Raw genomic sequence first — 19,898 nt, forward strand, 5'->3', positions numbered from 1 at the left:
TTGTGGCACTAGTTGGAAAGTGGGCCTGGCACACACGCTGGCAGACAGGCAACTGCAATTAAATAACAATAGCAGACTGATGTAACAGATTGTTTTTTAAAAAGTTACAAAAATTTTACAACAAATAGGAGTAATGGCACTCAGGATAGAACTAGGCACAGTATGTGCTGGCAGCCTGACACACAGGCTGGCACTAGTGGTGGCAGGCTGGCCTGTAAACTAAAATTAAATAACACTAGAAGACTGATGTAAAAGTCTTTTTTTACAAAATTTTATATAATGTTACACCAGATAGGAGTCCTGGACTGGCACTGAGGATGGAAGTAGGCACAGTATATGCTGGCAGCCTGACACACAGGCTGGCACTAATGGCAGCCTGGCTGGCATGGCAACTAAAATTAAATAACACTAGAAGAGGACTGATGTAAAAAAAATTTGTTACACCAGATATAAGTGGTGGAAAAAAGAGCTATTAATCTGTGTCACACTAACAAAACGAACGTTTTTTTTGAAAAATTTAAAATAATGTTAAGCAGATATGAGTCATGGCTGCTAGGTAGGGCAGCAATTAACCACAGTATGCTTGCTGTGTAAGTCAGAAACACACAGGCCTGTTAGAAAATGAAATTAGATTACACTAGCAAAATGATTTAAAAGTTTTTATTTTAAATTTAAAATAATGTTAAGCAGATATGAGTAGTGGCTGGCTGCTAGGTAGGGCAGCAATTAACCACAGTATGCTCTGTAAGTCAGAAACACACAGGCCACACACAGGCCTGATAGAAAATGAAATTAGATTACACTAGCAAAATGATTGAACATTTTTTTTTAACTTTAAAATAATGTTAAGCAGATATGAGTGGTGGCTGGCTGCTGATAGGACAGCAATTAACCACAGTATGCTGAGTAAGCCAGAAACACACAGGCCTGATAGAAAATGAAATTAGATTACACTAGCAAAATTATTTAAATGTTTTTAAAAAAAAATGTAAAATAATGTTAAGCAGATATGAGTCGTGGCTGCTAGGTAGGGCAGCAATTACCACAGTATGCTTGCTGTGTAAGTCAGAAACACACAGGCCTGTTAGAAAATGATATAAGATTACACTAGCAAAATGATTTAAAAGTTTTTATTTTAAATTTAAAATAATGTTAAGCAGATATGAGTGGTGGCTGGCTGCAAGGTAGGGCAGCAATTAACCACAGTATGCTCTGTAAGTCAGAAACACACAGGCCTGATAGAAAATAAAATTAGATTACACTAGCAAAATGATTTAAAGGTTTTTTTTTAAATTTACAAAAAATGTTAAGCACATATGAGTCAAGGCTGCTAGGTAGGGCAGCAATTAACCACAGTATGCTCTGTAAGTCAGAAACACACAGGCCTGATAGAAAATTAAATTAGATTACACTAGCAAAATGATTTAAAAGTTTTTTTTAACTTTAAAATAATGTTAAGCAGATATGAGTGGTGGCTGGCTGCTGATAGGACAGCAATTAACCACATTATGCTGAGTAAGCCAGAAACACACAGGCCTGATAGAAAATGAAATTAGATTACACTAGCTAAATGATTTAAACGTTTTGTTTGAAAAATTTAAAATAATGTTAAGCAGATATGAGTCGTGGCTGCTAGGTAGGACAGCAATTAACCACATTATGCTGAGTAAGCCAGAAACACATAGGCCTGATAGAAAATTAAATTAGATTACACTAGCAAAATAATTTAAAAGTTTTTATTTTAAATTTAAAATAATATTAAGCAGATATGAGTGGTGGCTGGCTGCTAGGTAGGGCAGCAATTAACCACAGTATGCTCTGTAAGTTAGAAACACACAGGCCTGATAGAAAATAAAATTAGATTACAATAGCAAAATGATTTAAAGTTTTTTTTTTAAATTTACAAAAAATGTTAAGCACATATGAGTCGAGGCTGCTAGGTAGGGCAGCAATTAACCACAGTATGCTCTGTAAGTCAGAAACACACAGGCCTGATAGAAAATGAAATTAGATTACACTAGCAAAATGATTTAAAAGTTTTTTTTAACTTTAAAATAATGTTAAGCAGATATGAGTGGTGGCTTGCTGCTGATAGGACAGCAATTAACCACAGTATGCTGAGTAAGCCAGAAACACACAGGCCTGATAGAAAATGAAATTAGATTACACTAGCTAAATGATTTAAACGTTTTGTTTGAAAAATTTAAAATAATGTTAAGCAGATATGAGTCGTGGCTGCTAGGTAGGACAGCAATTAACCACAGTATGCTGAGTAAGCCAGAAACACACAGGCCTGATAGAAAATGAAATTAGATTACACTAGCAAAATGATTTAAAAGTTTTTATTTTAAATTTAAAATAATGTTAAGCAGATATGAGTGGTGGCTGGCTGCTAGGTAGGGCAGCAATTAACCACAGTATGCTCTGTAAGTCAGAAACACACAGGCCACACACAGGCCTGATAGAAAATGAAATTAGATTACACTAGCAAAATGATTGAATTTTTTTTTTAACTTTAAAATAATGTTAAGCAGATATGAGTGGTGGCTGGCTGCTGATAGGACAGCAATTAACCACAGTATGCTGAGTAAGCCAGAAACACACAGGCCTGATAGAAAATGAAATTAGATTACACTAGCAAAATGATTTAAATGTTTTTTTAAAAAAATGTAAAATAATGTTAAGCAGATATGAGTCGTGGCTGCTAGGTAGGGCAGCAATTAACCACAGTATGCTTGCTGTGTAAGTCAGAAACACACAGGCCTGTTAGAAAATGAAATAAGATTACACTAGCAAAATTATTTAAAAGTTTTTATTTTAAATTTAAAATAATGTTAAGCAGATATGAGTGGTGGCTGGCTGCAAGGTAGGGCAGCAATTAACCACAGTATGCTCTGTAAGTCAGAAACACACAGGCCTGATAGAAAATAAAATTAGATTACACTAGCAAAATGATTTAAAGGTTTTTTTTTAAAATTTACAAAAAATGTTAAGCACATATGAGTCGAGGCTGCTAGGTAGGGCAGCAATTAACCACAGTATGCTCTGTAAGTCAGAAACACACAGGCCTGATAGAAAATGAAATTAGATTACACTAGCAAAATGATTTAAAAGTTTTTATTTTAAATTTAAAATAATATTAAGCAGATATGAGTGGTGGCTGGCTGCTAGGTAGGGCAGCAATTAACCACAGTATGCTCTGTAAGTTAGAAACACACAGGCCTGATAGAAAATAAAATTAGATTACAATAGCAAAATGATTTAAAGTTTTTTTTTTAAATTTACAAAAAATGTTAAGCACATATGAGTCGAGGCTGCTAGGTAGGGCAGCAATTAACCACAGTATGCTCTGTAAGTCAGAAACACACAGGCCTGATAGAAAATGAAATTAGATTACACTAGCAAAATGATTTAAAAGTTTTTTTTAACTTTAAAATAATGTTAAGCAGATATGAGTGGTGGCTTGCTGCTGATAGGACAGCAATTAACCACAGTATGCTGAGTAAGCCAGAAACACACAGGCCTGATAGAAAATGAAATTAGATTACACTAGCTAAATGATTTAAACGTTTTGTTTGAAAAATTTAAAATAATGTTAAGCAGATATGAGTCGTGGCTGCTAGGTAGGACAGCAATTAACCACAGTATGCTGAGTAAGCCAGAAACACACAGGCCTGATAGAAAATGAAATTAGATTACACTAGCAAAATGATTTAAAAGTTTTTATTTTAAATTTAAAATAATGTTAAGCAGATATGAGTGGTGGCTGGCTGCTAGGTAGGGCAGCAATTAACCACAGTATGCTCTGTAAGTCAGAAACACACAGGCCACACACAGGCCTGATAGAAAATGAAATTAGATTACACTAGCAAAATGATTGAATTTTTTTTTTAACTTTAAAATAATGTTAAGCAGATATGAGTGGTGGCTGGCTGCTGATAGGACAGCAATTAACCACAGTATGCTGAGTAAGCCAGAAACACACAGGCCTGATAGAAAATGAAATTAGATTACACTAGCAAAATGATTTAAATGTTTTTTTTAAAAAATGTAAAATAATGTTAAGCAGATATGAGTCGTGGCTGCTAGGTAGGGCAGCAATTAACCACAGTATGCTTGCTGTGTAAGTCAGAAACACACAGGCCTGTTAGAAAATGAAATAAGATTACACTAGCAAAATGATTTAAAAGTTTTTATTTTAAATTTAAAATAATGTTAAGCAGATATGAGTGGTGGCTGGCTGCTAGGTAGGGCAGCAATTAACCACAGTATGCTCTGTAAGTCAGAAACACACAGGCCTGATAGAAAATAAAATTAGATTACACTAGCAAAATGATTTAAAGGTTTTTTTTTTAAATTTACAAAAAATGTTAAGCACATATGAGTCGAGGCTGCTAGGTAGGGCAGCAATTAACCACAGTATGCTCTGTAAGTCAGAAACACACAGGCCTGATAGAAAATAAAATTAGATTACACTAGCAAAATGATTTAAAGGCTTTTTTTTTTTATTTAAAAAAATGTTAAGCACATATGAGTCGTGGCTGCTAGCCTAGGTAGGGCAGCAATTAACCACAGTATGCTCTGTAAGTCAGAAACAGACAGGCCTGATAGAAAATAAAATTAGATTACACTAGCAAAATGATTTAAAAAAAAAAATTATTTAAAAAAATGTTAAGCACATATGAGTCGTGGCTGCTAGCCTAGGTAGGGCAGCAATTAACCACAGTATGCTCTGTAAGTCAGAAACACACAGGCCTGATAGAAAATAAAATTGGATTATACTAGCAAAATGATTTAAAGTTTTTTTTTTAAATTTAAAAAAAGGTTAAGCACATATGAGTCGTGGCTGCTAGCCTAGGTAGGGCAGAAATTAACCACAGTATGCTCTGTAAGTCAGAAACACACAGGCCTGATAGAAAATGAAATTAGATTACACTAGCAAAATGATTTAAAAGTTTTTTTTAAAATTTTAAATAATGTTAAGCAGATATGAGTGGTGGCTGGCACAGAGCAATGAACCACAGTATATGCTGTGTGAGCCTGAGAGACACAGGCCTGATAGAAAATGAAAATAAATTACACTAGCAAAATAATTTCGAATTTTTGTTGGTTAAATTTAAACTAATGTTAAGCAGATATCAGTGGTGGCACTAATCACAGTATATGCTGTGAGCCTCCCACACAGGCTGAAAGCTAGGCAAATGCAAATAAAAATACAAAGAAAAAAAACAAAAAACGACTGAAGTTATAGCCCTAAAAAGGAATTTTTGGGGTGCTGTCCTTGCAGCAGAGATGAGTCCTTCAGGACTGTAGTGGACACTAAATACACTAGCCTAGCTATCTATTTCCCTATTATGTCAGCAGCAGCAGCACTAAAGCTCCTCTCACTAAGAAACCAAGATCATAATGAGTCTAAAATGGCTGCTGCCAAGGAGCTGGGAGGGTCTGTGAGGGAGTGTCTGCTGCTGATTGGCTCAAATGTGTCAGAAGGCTGTGACATACAGGGTCAAACTTTCCTCAATGATGACACATAGGGGGCGGATCGAACATCGCATATGTTCGCCCGCAGCGGCGAACGCGAACAAGCTATGTTCGCAGGGAACCGTTCGCGTGCAAACAGTTCGGGACATCACTAATCTGCATGCAGAAATGGGCCAACATACCTGCAACCGTGTATGACAACCTTGTGAAGACTTACAGATAACGTTTGACCTCTGTCATTGCCAACAAAGGATATATAACAAAGTATTGAGATGAACTTTTGATATTGACCAAATACTTATTTTCCACCATAATTTGCAAATAAATTATTTCCAAATCAGACAATGTGATTGTCTGGATTTGTTTCCACATTTTGTCTCTCATAATTGAGGTATACCTATGATGAAAATTACAGGCCTCTCTCATCTTCTTAAGTGGGAGAACTTGCACAATTGGTGGCTGACTAAATACTTTTTTTCCCCACTTTACATAGTTCAAATAAAATTGGGATTAACATCTCACAATAATATTGATTTATATTTATGCTGCAAAAAAATTGCCTTTAAATGAAATGGGATCTTAGTCACACAATATGATCATATTCTGCTAAGCCAGTCACCACTTACAAGGTGTCCCATATTAGACTGGTCCTAACACTAACCAGTGTGAAGCTTTCTAGCTTATTTAGTATATCACAATTACATTATCTGGCATTACAGCCCAGGGGGGGTAGTTATCAATGCGTCTAATTTACCTGCCTTCGCCGGTTCAATACACCCGCCTAAGCTCGCCTACCATCGCCGCCGCATACCTGCAAAATTTCGCCTAAGTTATAAATAAAGCTGTCAAAAAGCCGCACACCAAGTACAGGGCGATGAGCAGAGGACTGTGAGAGTTATCACTCATCCGATCTCGCTGCTCTTCGGCTTTTTGACAGCTTTATTGCTAGCCTGTCACTAAGCACCCACACTAACTACACTGTTCTGCCCCCTATACCGGCGCCCCCGGAGCCCCCCCAACTCAATAAAGTTACTAACCCCTAAACCGCCGCTCCTAGACCCCGCCGTAACTCTTATAAATGTATTAACCCCTAAACCGCCGCTCCCGTACACCGCCGCCACCTACATTATACCTAGTAACCCCTATCCTGCCCCCCATACCGCCGCCCTCTATAATAAAGTTATTAACCCCTATCCTGCTGATCCCGGACCCCGCCGCAACTAAATAAATAGTTTAACCCCTAAACCGCCACTCCCGGACCCCGCCGCAACCTATATTAAACTTATTAACCCCTATCCTGCCTCCCCTACACCGCCGCCACTGTAATAAATTTATTAACCCCTAAACCTAAGTCTAACACTAAACCTAACACCCCCCTAACTTAAATATTAATTAAATAAATCTAAATAATATTTCTCTTATTAAATAAATTAATCCTATTTAAAACTAAATACTTACTTATAAAATAAACCCTAATATAGCTACAATATAAATAATAATTATATTGTAGCTATCTTAGGATTTATTTTTATTTTACAGGCATCTTTCAATTTATTTTAACCAGGTACAATAGCTATTAAATAGTTATTAACTATTTAATAGCTTACCTAGCTAAAATAAAGAGAAATTTACCTGTAAAATAAAAACTAACCTAAGTTACAATTACACCTAACACTACACTATACTTTAATAAATTATTCCTATTTAAAACTAAATACTTACCTGTAAAATAAACCCTAAGATAGCTACAATGTAATTAATAATTACATTGTAGCTATTTTAGGATTTATATTTATTTTATAGGTAACTTTGTATTTATTTTAGCTAGTTAGAATAGTTATTAAATAGTTATTAACTATTTAATAACTACCTAGCTAAAAGAAATATAAAATTACCTGTAAAATAAATCCTAACCTAATAGAGTGAATGTAAAGTCCGGTAGCTCGCTAGAGTTCGGCGTAACAGTTAAGTTTAAATAACATGAGTTTAATTCATTATTTTTTTTAAACATTGTATGTACCATCATTTTTAATCTTTATATCCTTGCACCCGACATCCGTATCCTCCGCCCGGCATTTTAGATTACTCATTGTCATTTTTAGTCACGCTCCTTACAACCAATAACGTTATTAACCACGGGGGGACCTACCCCCTTTATATTTCGTCACGCGTCTGTATTGCGCTTGCGTTTGACAGCTCTTCCGATAATCTTATATGAAGCTCGTTCACATTTCGCGCATGCGCAATTGCAAACTTCACGGACTTCTACTATAAGATATCAATAATAATTAGGGCAATTCGGAGGAGATGCTTTGCTTATATAGCAAACGATAGTATTCAGTGAATGTATTCATTCACTGAATACTATGTTGATTGACAGCGGAATCGGGTTTGACGCATGCGCGGTGTTGAGCAGAGACGGGAGCACGCATTGCCACTACGTAAACAGCGGGTGGGACCGCTGTATACATAATATGGAACAGAATAAGGAAGTTGAGAGTGGGAGGAGCAGGTATACACAAATAACGATATTTGCAAATGTATATAAAACTTATATTAGACATCTTATGACAAAATGAAAATTGTGGTTTGTTCAATATACTTATTAGCTATATAATCATACTTTATGAACTTAAAAAATTGACATTCACTTAAGTTACAATTAAACCTAACACTACACTATCATTAAATTAATTAAATAAATTAGCTACAAATAACTACAATTAAATACAATTACATAAACTAACTAAAGTACAAAAAATAAAAAAGCTAAGTTACAAAAAATAAAAAAAATAAGTTACAAACATTTAAAAAATATTACAACAATTTTAAGCTAATTACACCTAATCTAAGCCCCCTAATAAAATAACAAAGCCCCCCAAAATAAAAAAATGCCCTACCCTATTCTAAATTTAAAAAGTTCAAAGCTCTTTTACCTTACCAGCCCTTAAAAGGGCCTTTTGCGGGGCATGCCCCAAAGAAAACAGCTCTTTTGCCTGTAAAAGAAAAATACAACCCCCCCCAACGTTAAAACCCACCACCCACATACCCCTAATCTAACCCAAACCCCCCTTAAATAAACCTAACACTACCCCCCTGAAGATCATCCTACCTTGAGTCGTCTTCACTTAGCCGAGCCACCGATGGAACCGATGAGGAGATCCGGAGCGGCAGAAGTGATCCTCCAAGGGGCGCTGAAGAAGTCTTCCATCCGATGAAGTGATCCTCCAAGGGGCGCTGAAGAAGTCTTCCATCCGATGAAGTGATCCTCCAAGGGGCGCTGAAGAAGTCTTCCATCCGGGCGATGTCATCTTCCAAGCGGGGTCTTCAATCTTCTTTCTTCAGGATCCATCTTCATCCCGCCGACGCGGAACATCCTTCTTCCCAGACGGACTAACGATGAATGAAGGCTCCTTTAAGGGACGTCATCCAAGATTCTATCAGCCAATCGGAATTAAGGTAGGAAAAATCTGATTGGCTGATTGAATCAGCCAATCAGATTGAAGTTCAATCCGATTGGCTGATCCAATCAGCCAATCAGATTGAGCTCGCATTCTATTGGCTGTTCCGATCAGCCAATAAAATGCGAGCTCAATCTGATTGGCTGATTCAATCAGCCAATCAGATTTTTCCTACCTTAATTCCGATTGGCTGATAGAATCCTATCAGCCAATCGGAATTGAAGGGACGCCATCTTGGATGACATCCCTTAAAGGAGCCTTCATTCGTCGTTAGTCCGTCGGGGAAGAAGGATGTTCCGCGTCGGCGGGATGAAGATGGATCCTGAAGAAAGAAGATTGAAGACCCCGCTTGGAAGATGACATCGCCCGGATGGAAGACTTCTTCAGCGCCGCTTGGAAGATGACATCGCCTGGATGGAAGACTTCTTCAGCGCCCCTTGGAGGATCACTTCATCGGATGGAAGACTTCTTCAGCGCCCCTTGGAGGATCACTTCTGCCGCTCCGGATCTCCTCATCGGTTCCATCGGTGGCTCGGATAAGTGAAGACGACTCAAGGTAGGATGATCTTCAGGGAGGTAGTGTTAGGTTTATTTAAGGGGGGTTTGGGTTAGATTAGGGGTATGTGGGTGGTGGGTTTTAACGTTGGGGGGGGTTGTATTTTTCTTTTACAGGCAAAAGAGCTGTTTTCTTTGGGGCATGCCCCGCAAAAGGCCCTTTTAAGTGCTGGTAAGGTAAAAGAGCTTTGAACTTTTTTAATTTAGAATAGGGTAGGGCATTTTTTTATTTTGGGGGGCTTTGTTATTTTATTAGGGGGCTTAGATTAGGTGTAATTAGCTTAAAATTGTTGTAATATTTTTGAAATGTTTGTAACTTATTTTTTTTATTTTTTGTAACTTAGCTTTTTTATTTTTTGTACTTTAGTTAGTTTATGTAATTGTATTTAATTGTAGTTATTTGTAGCTAATTTATTTAATTAATTTAATGATAGTGTAGTGTTAGGTTTAATTGTAACTTAGGTTAGGATTTATTTTACAGGTATTTTTGTATTTCTTTTAGCTAGGTAGTTATTAAATAGTTAATAACTATTTAATAACTATTCTAACTAGCTAAAATAAATACAAAGTTACCTGTAAAATAAATATAAATCCTAAAATAGCTACAATGTAATTATTAGTTACATTGTAGCTATCTTAGGGTTTATTTTACAGGTAAGTATTTAGTTTAAATAGGAATAATTTATTAAAGTACAGTGTAGTGTTAGGTGTAATTGTAACTTGTTAGTCTTTATTTTACAGGTAAATTTCTCTTTATTTTAGCTAGGTAAGCTATTAAATAGTTAATAACTATTTAATAGCTATTGTACCTAGTTAAAATAAATTGAAAGTTTCCTGTAAAATAAAAATAAATCCTAAGATAGCTACAATATAATTATTATTTATATTGTAGCTATATTAGGGTTTATTTTATAGGTAAGTATTTAGTTTTAAATAGGATTCATTTAGTTAATAATAGAAATATTATTTAGATTTATTTAATTAATATTTAAGTTAGGGGGGTGTTAGGTTTAGTGTTAGACTTAGGTTTAGGGGTTAATAAATTTATTAAAGTGGCGGCGGTGTAGGGGGGGACAGGATAGGGGTTAATACATTTATTCTAGGTGGCGACGGTGTAGGGGGGGCAGGATAAGGGTTAGTAGGTATAATGTAGGTGGCGGCGGTGTCCGGGAGCGGCGGTTTAGGGGTTAATACATTTATAAGAGTTGCGGCGGGGTCTAGGAGCACCGGTTTAGGGGTTACTAACTTTATTTAGTTGCGGGGGGCACCAGGGGCGCCGGTATAGGGGGTTAACATATTTATTATAGTGGCGGCGGGTTCGGGAGTGGCGGTTTAGGGGCTAATAAGTTTATTATAGTGGCGGTGGGCTCCGGGAGTGGCGGTTTAGGGGGTAATAACTTTATTTAGTTGCAGCGGTGTAAGGGGGGACAGATTAGGGGTGTTTAGACTCGGGGTACATGTTAGGGTGTTAGGTGTAGACAGCTCCCATAGGAATGAATGGGATGTCGGGCAGCAGCGAACATGAACTTTCGCTATGGTCAGACTACCATTGATTCCTATGGGATCCGCCACCTCCAGGGCGGCGGATTAAAAACCAGGTACGCTGAGCCGGAAAAGTGCCGAGCGTACCTGCTAGTTTTTTGATAACTAGCAAAAGTAGTCAGATTGTGGCGCACTTGTGTGCGGAACATCTGGAGTGACGTAAGAATCGATCTGTGTCGGACTGAATCTGGCGGATCGAAGCTTACATCACTAAATTCTACTTTTGCCGGTCTCTAGCCTTTGATAACTAAGGCGAATCAGCCTCGCCACAAATACGCTGCGGAATTCCAGCGTATTTGAGGTTGACGGCTTGATAACTACCCCCCCAGGTGTGTTCCAGATAATGTAATTGTGATATACTAAATAAGTTAGAAAGCTTCACACTGTGTCGACATGACTTGCTGCAGTGTGGAAACTGGTTAGTGTTAGGACCAGTCTAATGTGGGACACCTTGTAAGTGGTGACTGACTTAGCAGAATATGATTATACTGTGTGACTAAGATCCCATTTCATTTAAAGGCATTTTTTACAGGCAAAAAAAATTTTGCAGCATAAATATAAGTCAATATTATTGCAAGATGTTAATCCCAATGTAATTTGAACTATGTAAGTATATTTAGCAGATAGAAGTATATTTGTTTTTGCAGCTCAAATATAAGCCAATATTATTGCGAGATGTTTATCCCAATCTTATTAGAAGCTATGTAAATATATTTGGCAGACAGAAGCATATACAAATATGCCATGAAAGAGTGGACTTAACTGGTTGGATGTGCACCTGTCATTTATAAGCCCACTTTACACTTCAGATCAATAGCCATCTAGTCTTCATCAAATCAGTTCTCAGATAGAAATTAATCTGTTAAAGAGAAAGAAAACAGAACATTAAAATGCCCATTAAAACATTTCAGTTTTTCTTACGGTTTCAGTAATAGCTTTTACTGTGCAGTGAGTATATGTACAAATGTCCTGTGCCCCTGCATTATAACCAGCACCTGCTCAGAGAGCAGCAGTGAGTATATGTACAAATGTCCTGTGCCCCTGCATTCAATCCAGCACCTGCTGAGAGAGCTGCAGTGAGTATATGTACAAATGTCCTGTGTCCCTGCATACAATACAGAACCTGCTCAGAGAGCTGCAGTGAGTATATTTACAAATGTCCTGTGCCCCTGCATTATAACCAGCACCTGCTCAGAGAGCTGCAGTGAGTATATGTACAAATGTCCTGTGCCCCTGCATACAATACAGCACCTGCTGAGAGAGCTGCAGTGAGTATATGTACAAATGTCCTGTGTCCCTGCATACAATACAGCACCTGCTCAGAGAGCTGCAGTGAGTATATGTACAAATGTCCTGTGTCCCTGCATACAATACAGAACCTGCTCAGAGAGCTGCAGTGAGTATATGTACAAATGTCCTGTGCCCCTGCATTATAACCAGCACCGGCTCAGAGAACTGCAGTGAGTATTATGTACAAATGTCCTCTGTCCCTGCATTATAACCAGCACCGGCTCAGTGAGCTGCAGTGAGTATTATGTACAAATGTCCTGTGTCCCGGCATACAATACAGAACCTGCTCAGATTGCTGCAGTGAGTATATGTACAAATGTCCTGTGTCCCTGCATTATAACCAGCACCTGCACAGAGAGCTGCAGTGAGTATATGTACAAATGTCCTGTGTCCCTGCATTCAAAATACAGCACCTGCTGAGAGAGCTGCAGTGAGTATTATGTACAAATGTCCTGTGTCCCTGCATACAATACAGAACCTGCTCAGATTTCTGCAGTGAGTATATGTACAAATGTCCTGTGTCCCTGCATTATAACCAGCACCTGCACAGAGAGCTGCAGTGAGTATATGTACAAATGTCCTGTGTCCCTGCATTCAAAATACAGCACCTGCTGAGAGAGCTGCAGTGAGTATTATGTACAAATGTCCTGTGCCCCTGCATACAATACAGCACCTGCTGAGAGAGCTGCAGTGAGTATATGTACAAATGTCCTGTGTCCCTGCATACAATACAGCACCTGCTCAGAGAGCTGCAGTGAGTATATGTACAAATGTCCTGTGTCCCTGCATACAATACAGCACCTGCTCAGAGAGCTGCAGTGAGTATATGTACAAATGTCCTGTGTCCCTGCATACAATACAGAACCTGCTCAGAGAGCTGCAGTGAGTATATGTACAAATGTCCTGTGCCCCTGCATTATAACCAGCACCGGCTCAGAGAACTGCAGTGAGTATTATGTACAAATGTCCTCTGTCCCTGCATTATAACCAGCACCGGCTCAGTGAGCTGCAGTGAGCATTATGTACAAATGTCCTGTGTCCCGGCATACAATACAGAACCTGCTCAGATTGCTGCAGTGAGTATATGTACAAATGTCCTGTGTCCCTGCATTATAACCAGCACCTGCACAGAGAGCTGCAGTGAGTATATGTACAAATGTCCTGTGTCCCTGCATTCAAAATACAGCACCTGCTGAGAGAGCTGCAGTGAGTATTATGTACAAATGTCCTGTGTCCCTGCATACAATACAGAACCTGCTCAGATTTCTGCAGTGAGTATATGTACAAATGTCCTGTGTCCCTGCATTATAACCAGCACCTGCACAGAGAGCTGCAGTGAGTATATGTACAAATGTCCTGTGTCCCTGCATTCAAAATACAGCACCTGCTCAGAGAGCTGCAGTGAGTATATGTACAAATGTCCTGTGCCCCTGCATACAATACAGCACCTGCTGAGAGAGCTGCAGTGAGTATATGTACAAATATCCTGTGCCCCTTCATTCGAACCAGCACCTGCTGAGAGAGCTGCAGTAAGTATATGTACAAATGTCCTGTGCCCCTGCATACAATACAGCACCTGCTCAGAGAGCTGCAGTGAGTATATGTACAAATGTCCTGTGCCCCTGCATACAATACAGCACCTGCTGAGAGAGCTGCAGTGAGTATATGTACAAATGCCCTGTGCCCCTGCATACAATACAGCACTTGCTCAGAGAGCTGCAGTGAGTATATGTACAAATGTCCTGTGTCTCTGCATACAATACAGCACCTGCTGAGAGAGCTGCAGTGAGTATATGTACAAATGTCCTGTGCCCCTGCATACAATACAGCACCTGTTGAGAGAGATGCAGTGAGTATATGTACAAATGTCCTATGCCCCTGCATACAATACAGCACCTGCTCAGAGAGCTGCAGTGAGTATATGTACAAGTGTCCTGTGTACCAGCATTATAAAGAGCACCTGCTGAGAGAGCTGCAGTGAGTATATTTACAAATGTCCTGTGCCCCTGCATACAATACAGCACCTGCTCAGAGAGCTGCAGTGAGTATATGTACAAATGTCCTGTGCCCCTGCATTATAACCAGCACCGGCTCAGAGAACTGCAGTGAGTATTATGTACAAATGTCCTGTGTCCCTGCATACAATACAGCACCTGCTCAGATTGCTGCAGTGAGTATATGTACAAATGTCCTGTGTCCCTGCATTATAACCAGCACCTGCACAGAGAGCTGCAGTGAGTATATGTACAAATGTCCTGTGTCCCTGCATTCAAAATACAGCACCTGCTGAGAGAGCTGCAGTGAGTATTATGTACAAATGTCCTGTGCCCCTGCATACAATACAGCACCTGCTCAGAGAGCTGCAGTGAGTATATGTACAAATGTCCTGTGCCCCTGCATACAATACAGCACCTGCTGAGAGAGCTGCAGTGAGTATATGTACAAATATCCTGTGCCCCTTCATTTGAACCGGCACCTGCTGAGAGAGCTGCAGTGAGTATATGTACAAATGTCCTGTGCCCCTGCATACAATACTGCACCTGCTGAGAGAGCTGCAGTAAGTATATGTACAAATGTCCTGTGCCCTTGCATACAATACTGCACCTGCTGAGAGAGCTGCAGTGAGTATATGTACAAATGTCCTGTGTCCCTGCATACAATACAGCACCTGCTCAGAAAGCTGCAGTGATTATATGTACAAATGTCCTGTGTCTCTGCATACAATACAGCACCTGCTCAGAGAGCTGCAGTGAGTATTATGTACAAATGTCCTGTGCCCCTGCATACAATACAGCACCTGCTCAGAGAGCTGCAGTGAGTATATGTACAAATGTCCTGTGTACCTGCATACAATACAGCACCTGCTGAGAGAGCTGCAGTGAGTTTATGTACAAATGTCCTGTGCCCCTGCATACAATACAGCACCTGCTCAGAGAGCTGCAGTGAGTATATGTACAAATGTCCTGTGCCCCTGCATACAATACAGCACCTGCTCAGAGAGCTGCAGTGAGTATATGCACAAATGTCCTGTGCCCCTGCATACAATACAGCACCTGCTCAGAGAGCTGCAGTGATTATATGTACAAATGTCCTGTGTCTCTGCATACAATACAGCACCTGCTGAGAGAGCTGCAGTGAGTATATGTACAAATGTCCTGTGCCCCTGCATACAATACAGCACCTGCTGAGAGAGCTGCAGTGAGTATATGTACAAATGTCCTGTGCCCTTGCATACAATACAGCACCTGCTGAGAGGGCTGCAGTGAGTATATGTACAAATGTCCTGTGCCCCTGCATACAATACAGCACCTGCTCAGAGAGCTGCAGTGAGTATATGTACAAATGTCCTGTGTCTCTGCATCCAATACAGCACCTGCTGAGAGAGCTGCAGTGAGTATATGTACAAATGTCCTGTGCCCTTGCATACCATACAGCACCTGCTGAGAGAGCTGCAGTGAGTATATGTACAAATGTCCTGTGCCCTTGCATACAATACAGCACCTGTTGAGAGAGCTGCAGTGAGTATATGTACAAATGTCCTGTGCCCCTGCATACAATACAGCACCTGCTCAGAGAGCTGCAGTGAGTATATGTACAAATGTCCTGTGCCCCTGCATTATAACCAGCACCCGCTCAGATTGCTGCAGTTAGTATAAGTACAAATGCCCTGTGCCCCTGCATTCAAAGCAGCACCTACTCAGAGAGCTGCAGTGAGTATATGTACAAATGCCCTGTGTCCCTGCATTCAATACAGCACCTACTCAGAGAGCTGCAGTGAGTATTTGAACAAATGTCCTGTGCCCCTGCATTATAACCAGCACCTGCTCAGAGAGCTGCAGTGAGTATATGTACAAATGTCCTGTGTCCCTGCATTCAATACAGCACCTACTCAGAGAGCTGCAGTGAGTATATGTACACATGCCCTGTACCCCTGCATTCAAACCAGTACCTACTCAGAGAGCTGCAGTGAGTATATGTACAAATGTCCTGTGCCCCTGCATACAATACAGCACCTGCTCAGAGAGCTGCAGTGAGTATATGTACAAATGTCCTGTGTCTCTGCATCCAATACAGCACCTGCTGAGAGAGCTGCAGTGAGTATATGTACAAATGTCCTGTGCCCTTGCATACCATACAGCACCGGCTGAGAGAGCTGCAGTGAGTATATGTACAAATGTCCTGTGCCCTTGCATACAATACAGCACCTGTTGAGAGAGCTGCAGTGAGTATATGTACAAATGTCCTGTGCCCCTGCATACCATACAGCACCTGCTGAGAGAGCTGCAGTGAGTATATGTACAAATGTCCTGTGCCCTTGCATACAATACAGCACCTGTTGAGAGAGCTGCAGTGAGTATATGTACAAATGTCCTGTGCCCCTGCATTATAACCAGCACCCGCTCAGATTGCTGCAGTGAGTATAAGTACAAATGCCCTGTGCCCCTGCATTCAAACCAGCACCTCCTCAGAGAGCTGCAGTGAGTATATGTACAAATGCCCTGTGTCCCTGCATTCAATACAGCACCTACTCAGAGAGCTGCAGTGAGTATTTGAACAAATATCCTGTGCCCCTGCATTATAACCAGCACATGCTCAGAGAGCTGCAGTGAGTATATGTACACATGCCCTGTACCCCTGCATTCAAACCAGTACCTACTCAGAGAGCTGCAGTGAGTATATGTACAAATGTCCTGTGCCCCTGCATACTATACAGCACCTGCTCAGAGAGCTGCAGTGAGTATATATACAAATGTCCCTTGCCCCTGCATACAATACAGCACCTGTTGAGAGAGCTGCAGTGAGTATATGTACAAATGCACTGTGCCCCTGCATTCAAACCAGCACCTACTCAGAGAGCTGCAGTGAGTATATGTACAAGTGTCCTGTGTACCTGCATTATAACCAGCACCTGCTGAGAGAGCTGAAGTGAGTATATGTACAAATGTCCTGTGCCCCTGCATACAATACAGCACCTGCTCAGAGAGCTGTAGTGAGTATATGTACAAATGTCCTGTGTCTCTGCATCCAATACAGCACCTACTCAGAGAGCTGCAATGAGTATTTGAACAAATGTCCTGTGCCCCTGCATTATAACCAGCACCTGCTCAGAGAGCTGCAGTGAGTATATGTAAAAATGTCCTGTGCCCCTGCATTATAACCAGCACCTGCTCAGAGAGCTGCAGTGAGTATTATGTACACATGCCCTGTACCCCTGCATTCAAACCAGTACCTACTCAGAGAGCTGCAGTGAGTATATGTACAAATGTCCTGTGCCCCTGCATACAATACAGCACCTGCTCAGAGAGCTGCAGTGAGTATATATACAAATGTCCCTTGCCCCTGCATACAATACAGCACCTGTTGAGAGAGCTGCAGTGAGTATTTGAACAAATGTCCTGTGCCCCTGCATTATAACCAGCACCTGCTCAGAGAGTTGCAGTGAGTATATGTACAAATGTCCTGTGCCCCTGCATTATAACCAGCACCTGCTCAGAGAGCTGCAGTGAGTATTATGTACACATGCCATGTGCCCCTACATTCAAACCAGCACCTACTCAGAGAGCTGCAGTGAGTATATGTACAAATGTCCTGCGCCCCTGCATTATAACCAGAACCTGCTCAGAGAGCTGCAGTGAGTATATGTATAAGTGTCCTTTGTCCCTGCATACAATACAGCACCTGCTGAGAGAGCTGCAGTGAGTATTATGTACAAATGCCCTGTGCCCCTGCATTCAATACAGAATCTGCTCAGAGAGCTGCAGTGAGTATATGTACAAATGTCCTGTGCCCCTGCATACAATACAGCACCTGCTGAGAGAGCTGCAGTGAGTTTATGTACAAATGTCCTGTGCCCCTGCATACAATACAGCACCTGCACAGAGAGCTGCAGTGAGTATATGTATAAGTGTCCTATGCCCCTGCATACGATACAGCACCTGCTCAGAGAGCTGCAGTGAGTTTATGTACAAAAGTCCTGTGCCCCTACATATAATACATCACCTGCTGAGAGAGCTGCAGTGAGTATATGTACAAATGTCCTGTGCCCCTACATACAATACATCACCTGCTGAGAGAGCTGCAGTGAGTATATGTACAAATGTCCTGTGTCCCTGCATTATAACCAGCACCTGCACAGAGAGCTGCAGTGAGTATATGTACAAATGTCCTGTGTCCCTGCATTATAACCAGCACCTGCACAGAGAGCTGCAGTGAGTATATGTACAAATGTCCTGTGTCCCTGCATACAATACAGCCCCTGCTGAGAGAGCTGCAGTGAGTATTATGTACAAATGTCCTGTGCCCTTGCATTATAACCAGCACCTGCTGAGAGAGCTGCAGTGAGTATATGTACAAATGTCCTGTGCCTCTGCATACAATAGAGCACCTGCTCAGAGAGCTGCAGTGAGTATATTTACAAATGTCCTGTGCCCCTGCATACAATACAGCAACTGCTGAGAGAGCTGCAGTGAGTATATGTACAAATGTCCTGTGCCCTAGCATACAATACAGCATCTGCTCAGAGAGCTGCAGTGAGTATATGTATAAGTGTCCTGTGCCCCTGCATTATAACCAGAACCTGCTCAGAGAGCTGCAGTGAGTATTATGTACAAATGTCCTGTGCCCCTGCATTATAACCAGCACCTGCTCAGAGAGCTGCAGTGAGTATATGTACAAATGTCCTGTGCCCTTGCATTATAACCAGCACCGGCTGAGAGAGCTACAGTGAGTATTATGTACAAATGTCCTGTGCCCTTGCATACAATACAGCACCTGCTGAGAGAGCTGCAGTGAGTATATGTATAAGTGTCCTGTGCCCCTGCATTATAACCAGCACCTGCTCAGAGAGCTGCAGTGAGTATATGTACAAATGTCCTGTGCCCCTGCATACAATACAGCACCTGCTGAGAGAGCTGCAGTGAGTATATGTACATATGCCCTGTGCCCCTGCATACAATACAGCACCTGCTGAGAGAGCTGCAGTGAGTATATGTACAAATGTCCTGTGTCCCTGCATACGATACAGCACCTGCTCAGAGAGCTGCAGTGAGTATATATACAAATGTCCTTTGCCCCTGCATACAATACAGAACCTGCTGAGAAAGCTGCAGTGAGTATATGTACATATGCCCTGTGCCCCTGCATACAATACAGCACCTGTTGAGAGAGCTGCAGTGAGTATATGTACAAATGTCCTGTGCCCCTGCATACAATACAGCACCTGCACAGAGAGCTGCAGTGAGTATATGTACAAATGTCCTGTGCCCCTGCATACAATACAGCACCTGCACAGAGAGCTGCAGTGAGTATATGTACAAATGTCCTGTGCCCCTGCATACAATACAGCACCTGCACAGAGAGCTGCAGTGAGTATATGTATAAGTGTCCTTTGTCCCTGCATACGATACAGCACCTGCTCAGAGAGCTGCAGTGAGTATATGTACAAATGTCCTGTGCCCCTACATACAATACATCACCTGCGGAGAGAGCTGCAGTGAGTATATGTACAAATGTCCTGTGTCCCTGCATACAATACAGCCCCTGCTGAGAGAGTTGCAGTGAGTATTATGT

The sequence above is a fragment of the Bombina bombina genome, chromosome 3 (genome assembly GCF_027579735.1).
Source record: "Bombina bombina isolate aBomBom1 chromosome 3, aBomBom1.pri, whole genome shotgun sequence".
In the NCBI taxonomy this organism is placed as follows: Eukaryota; Metazoa; Chordata; class Amphibia; order Anura; family Bombinatoridae; genus Bombina; species Bombina bombina.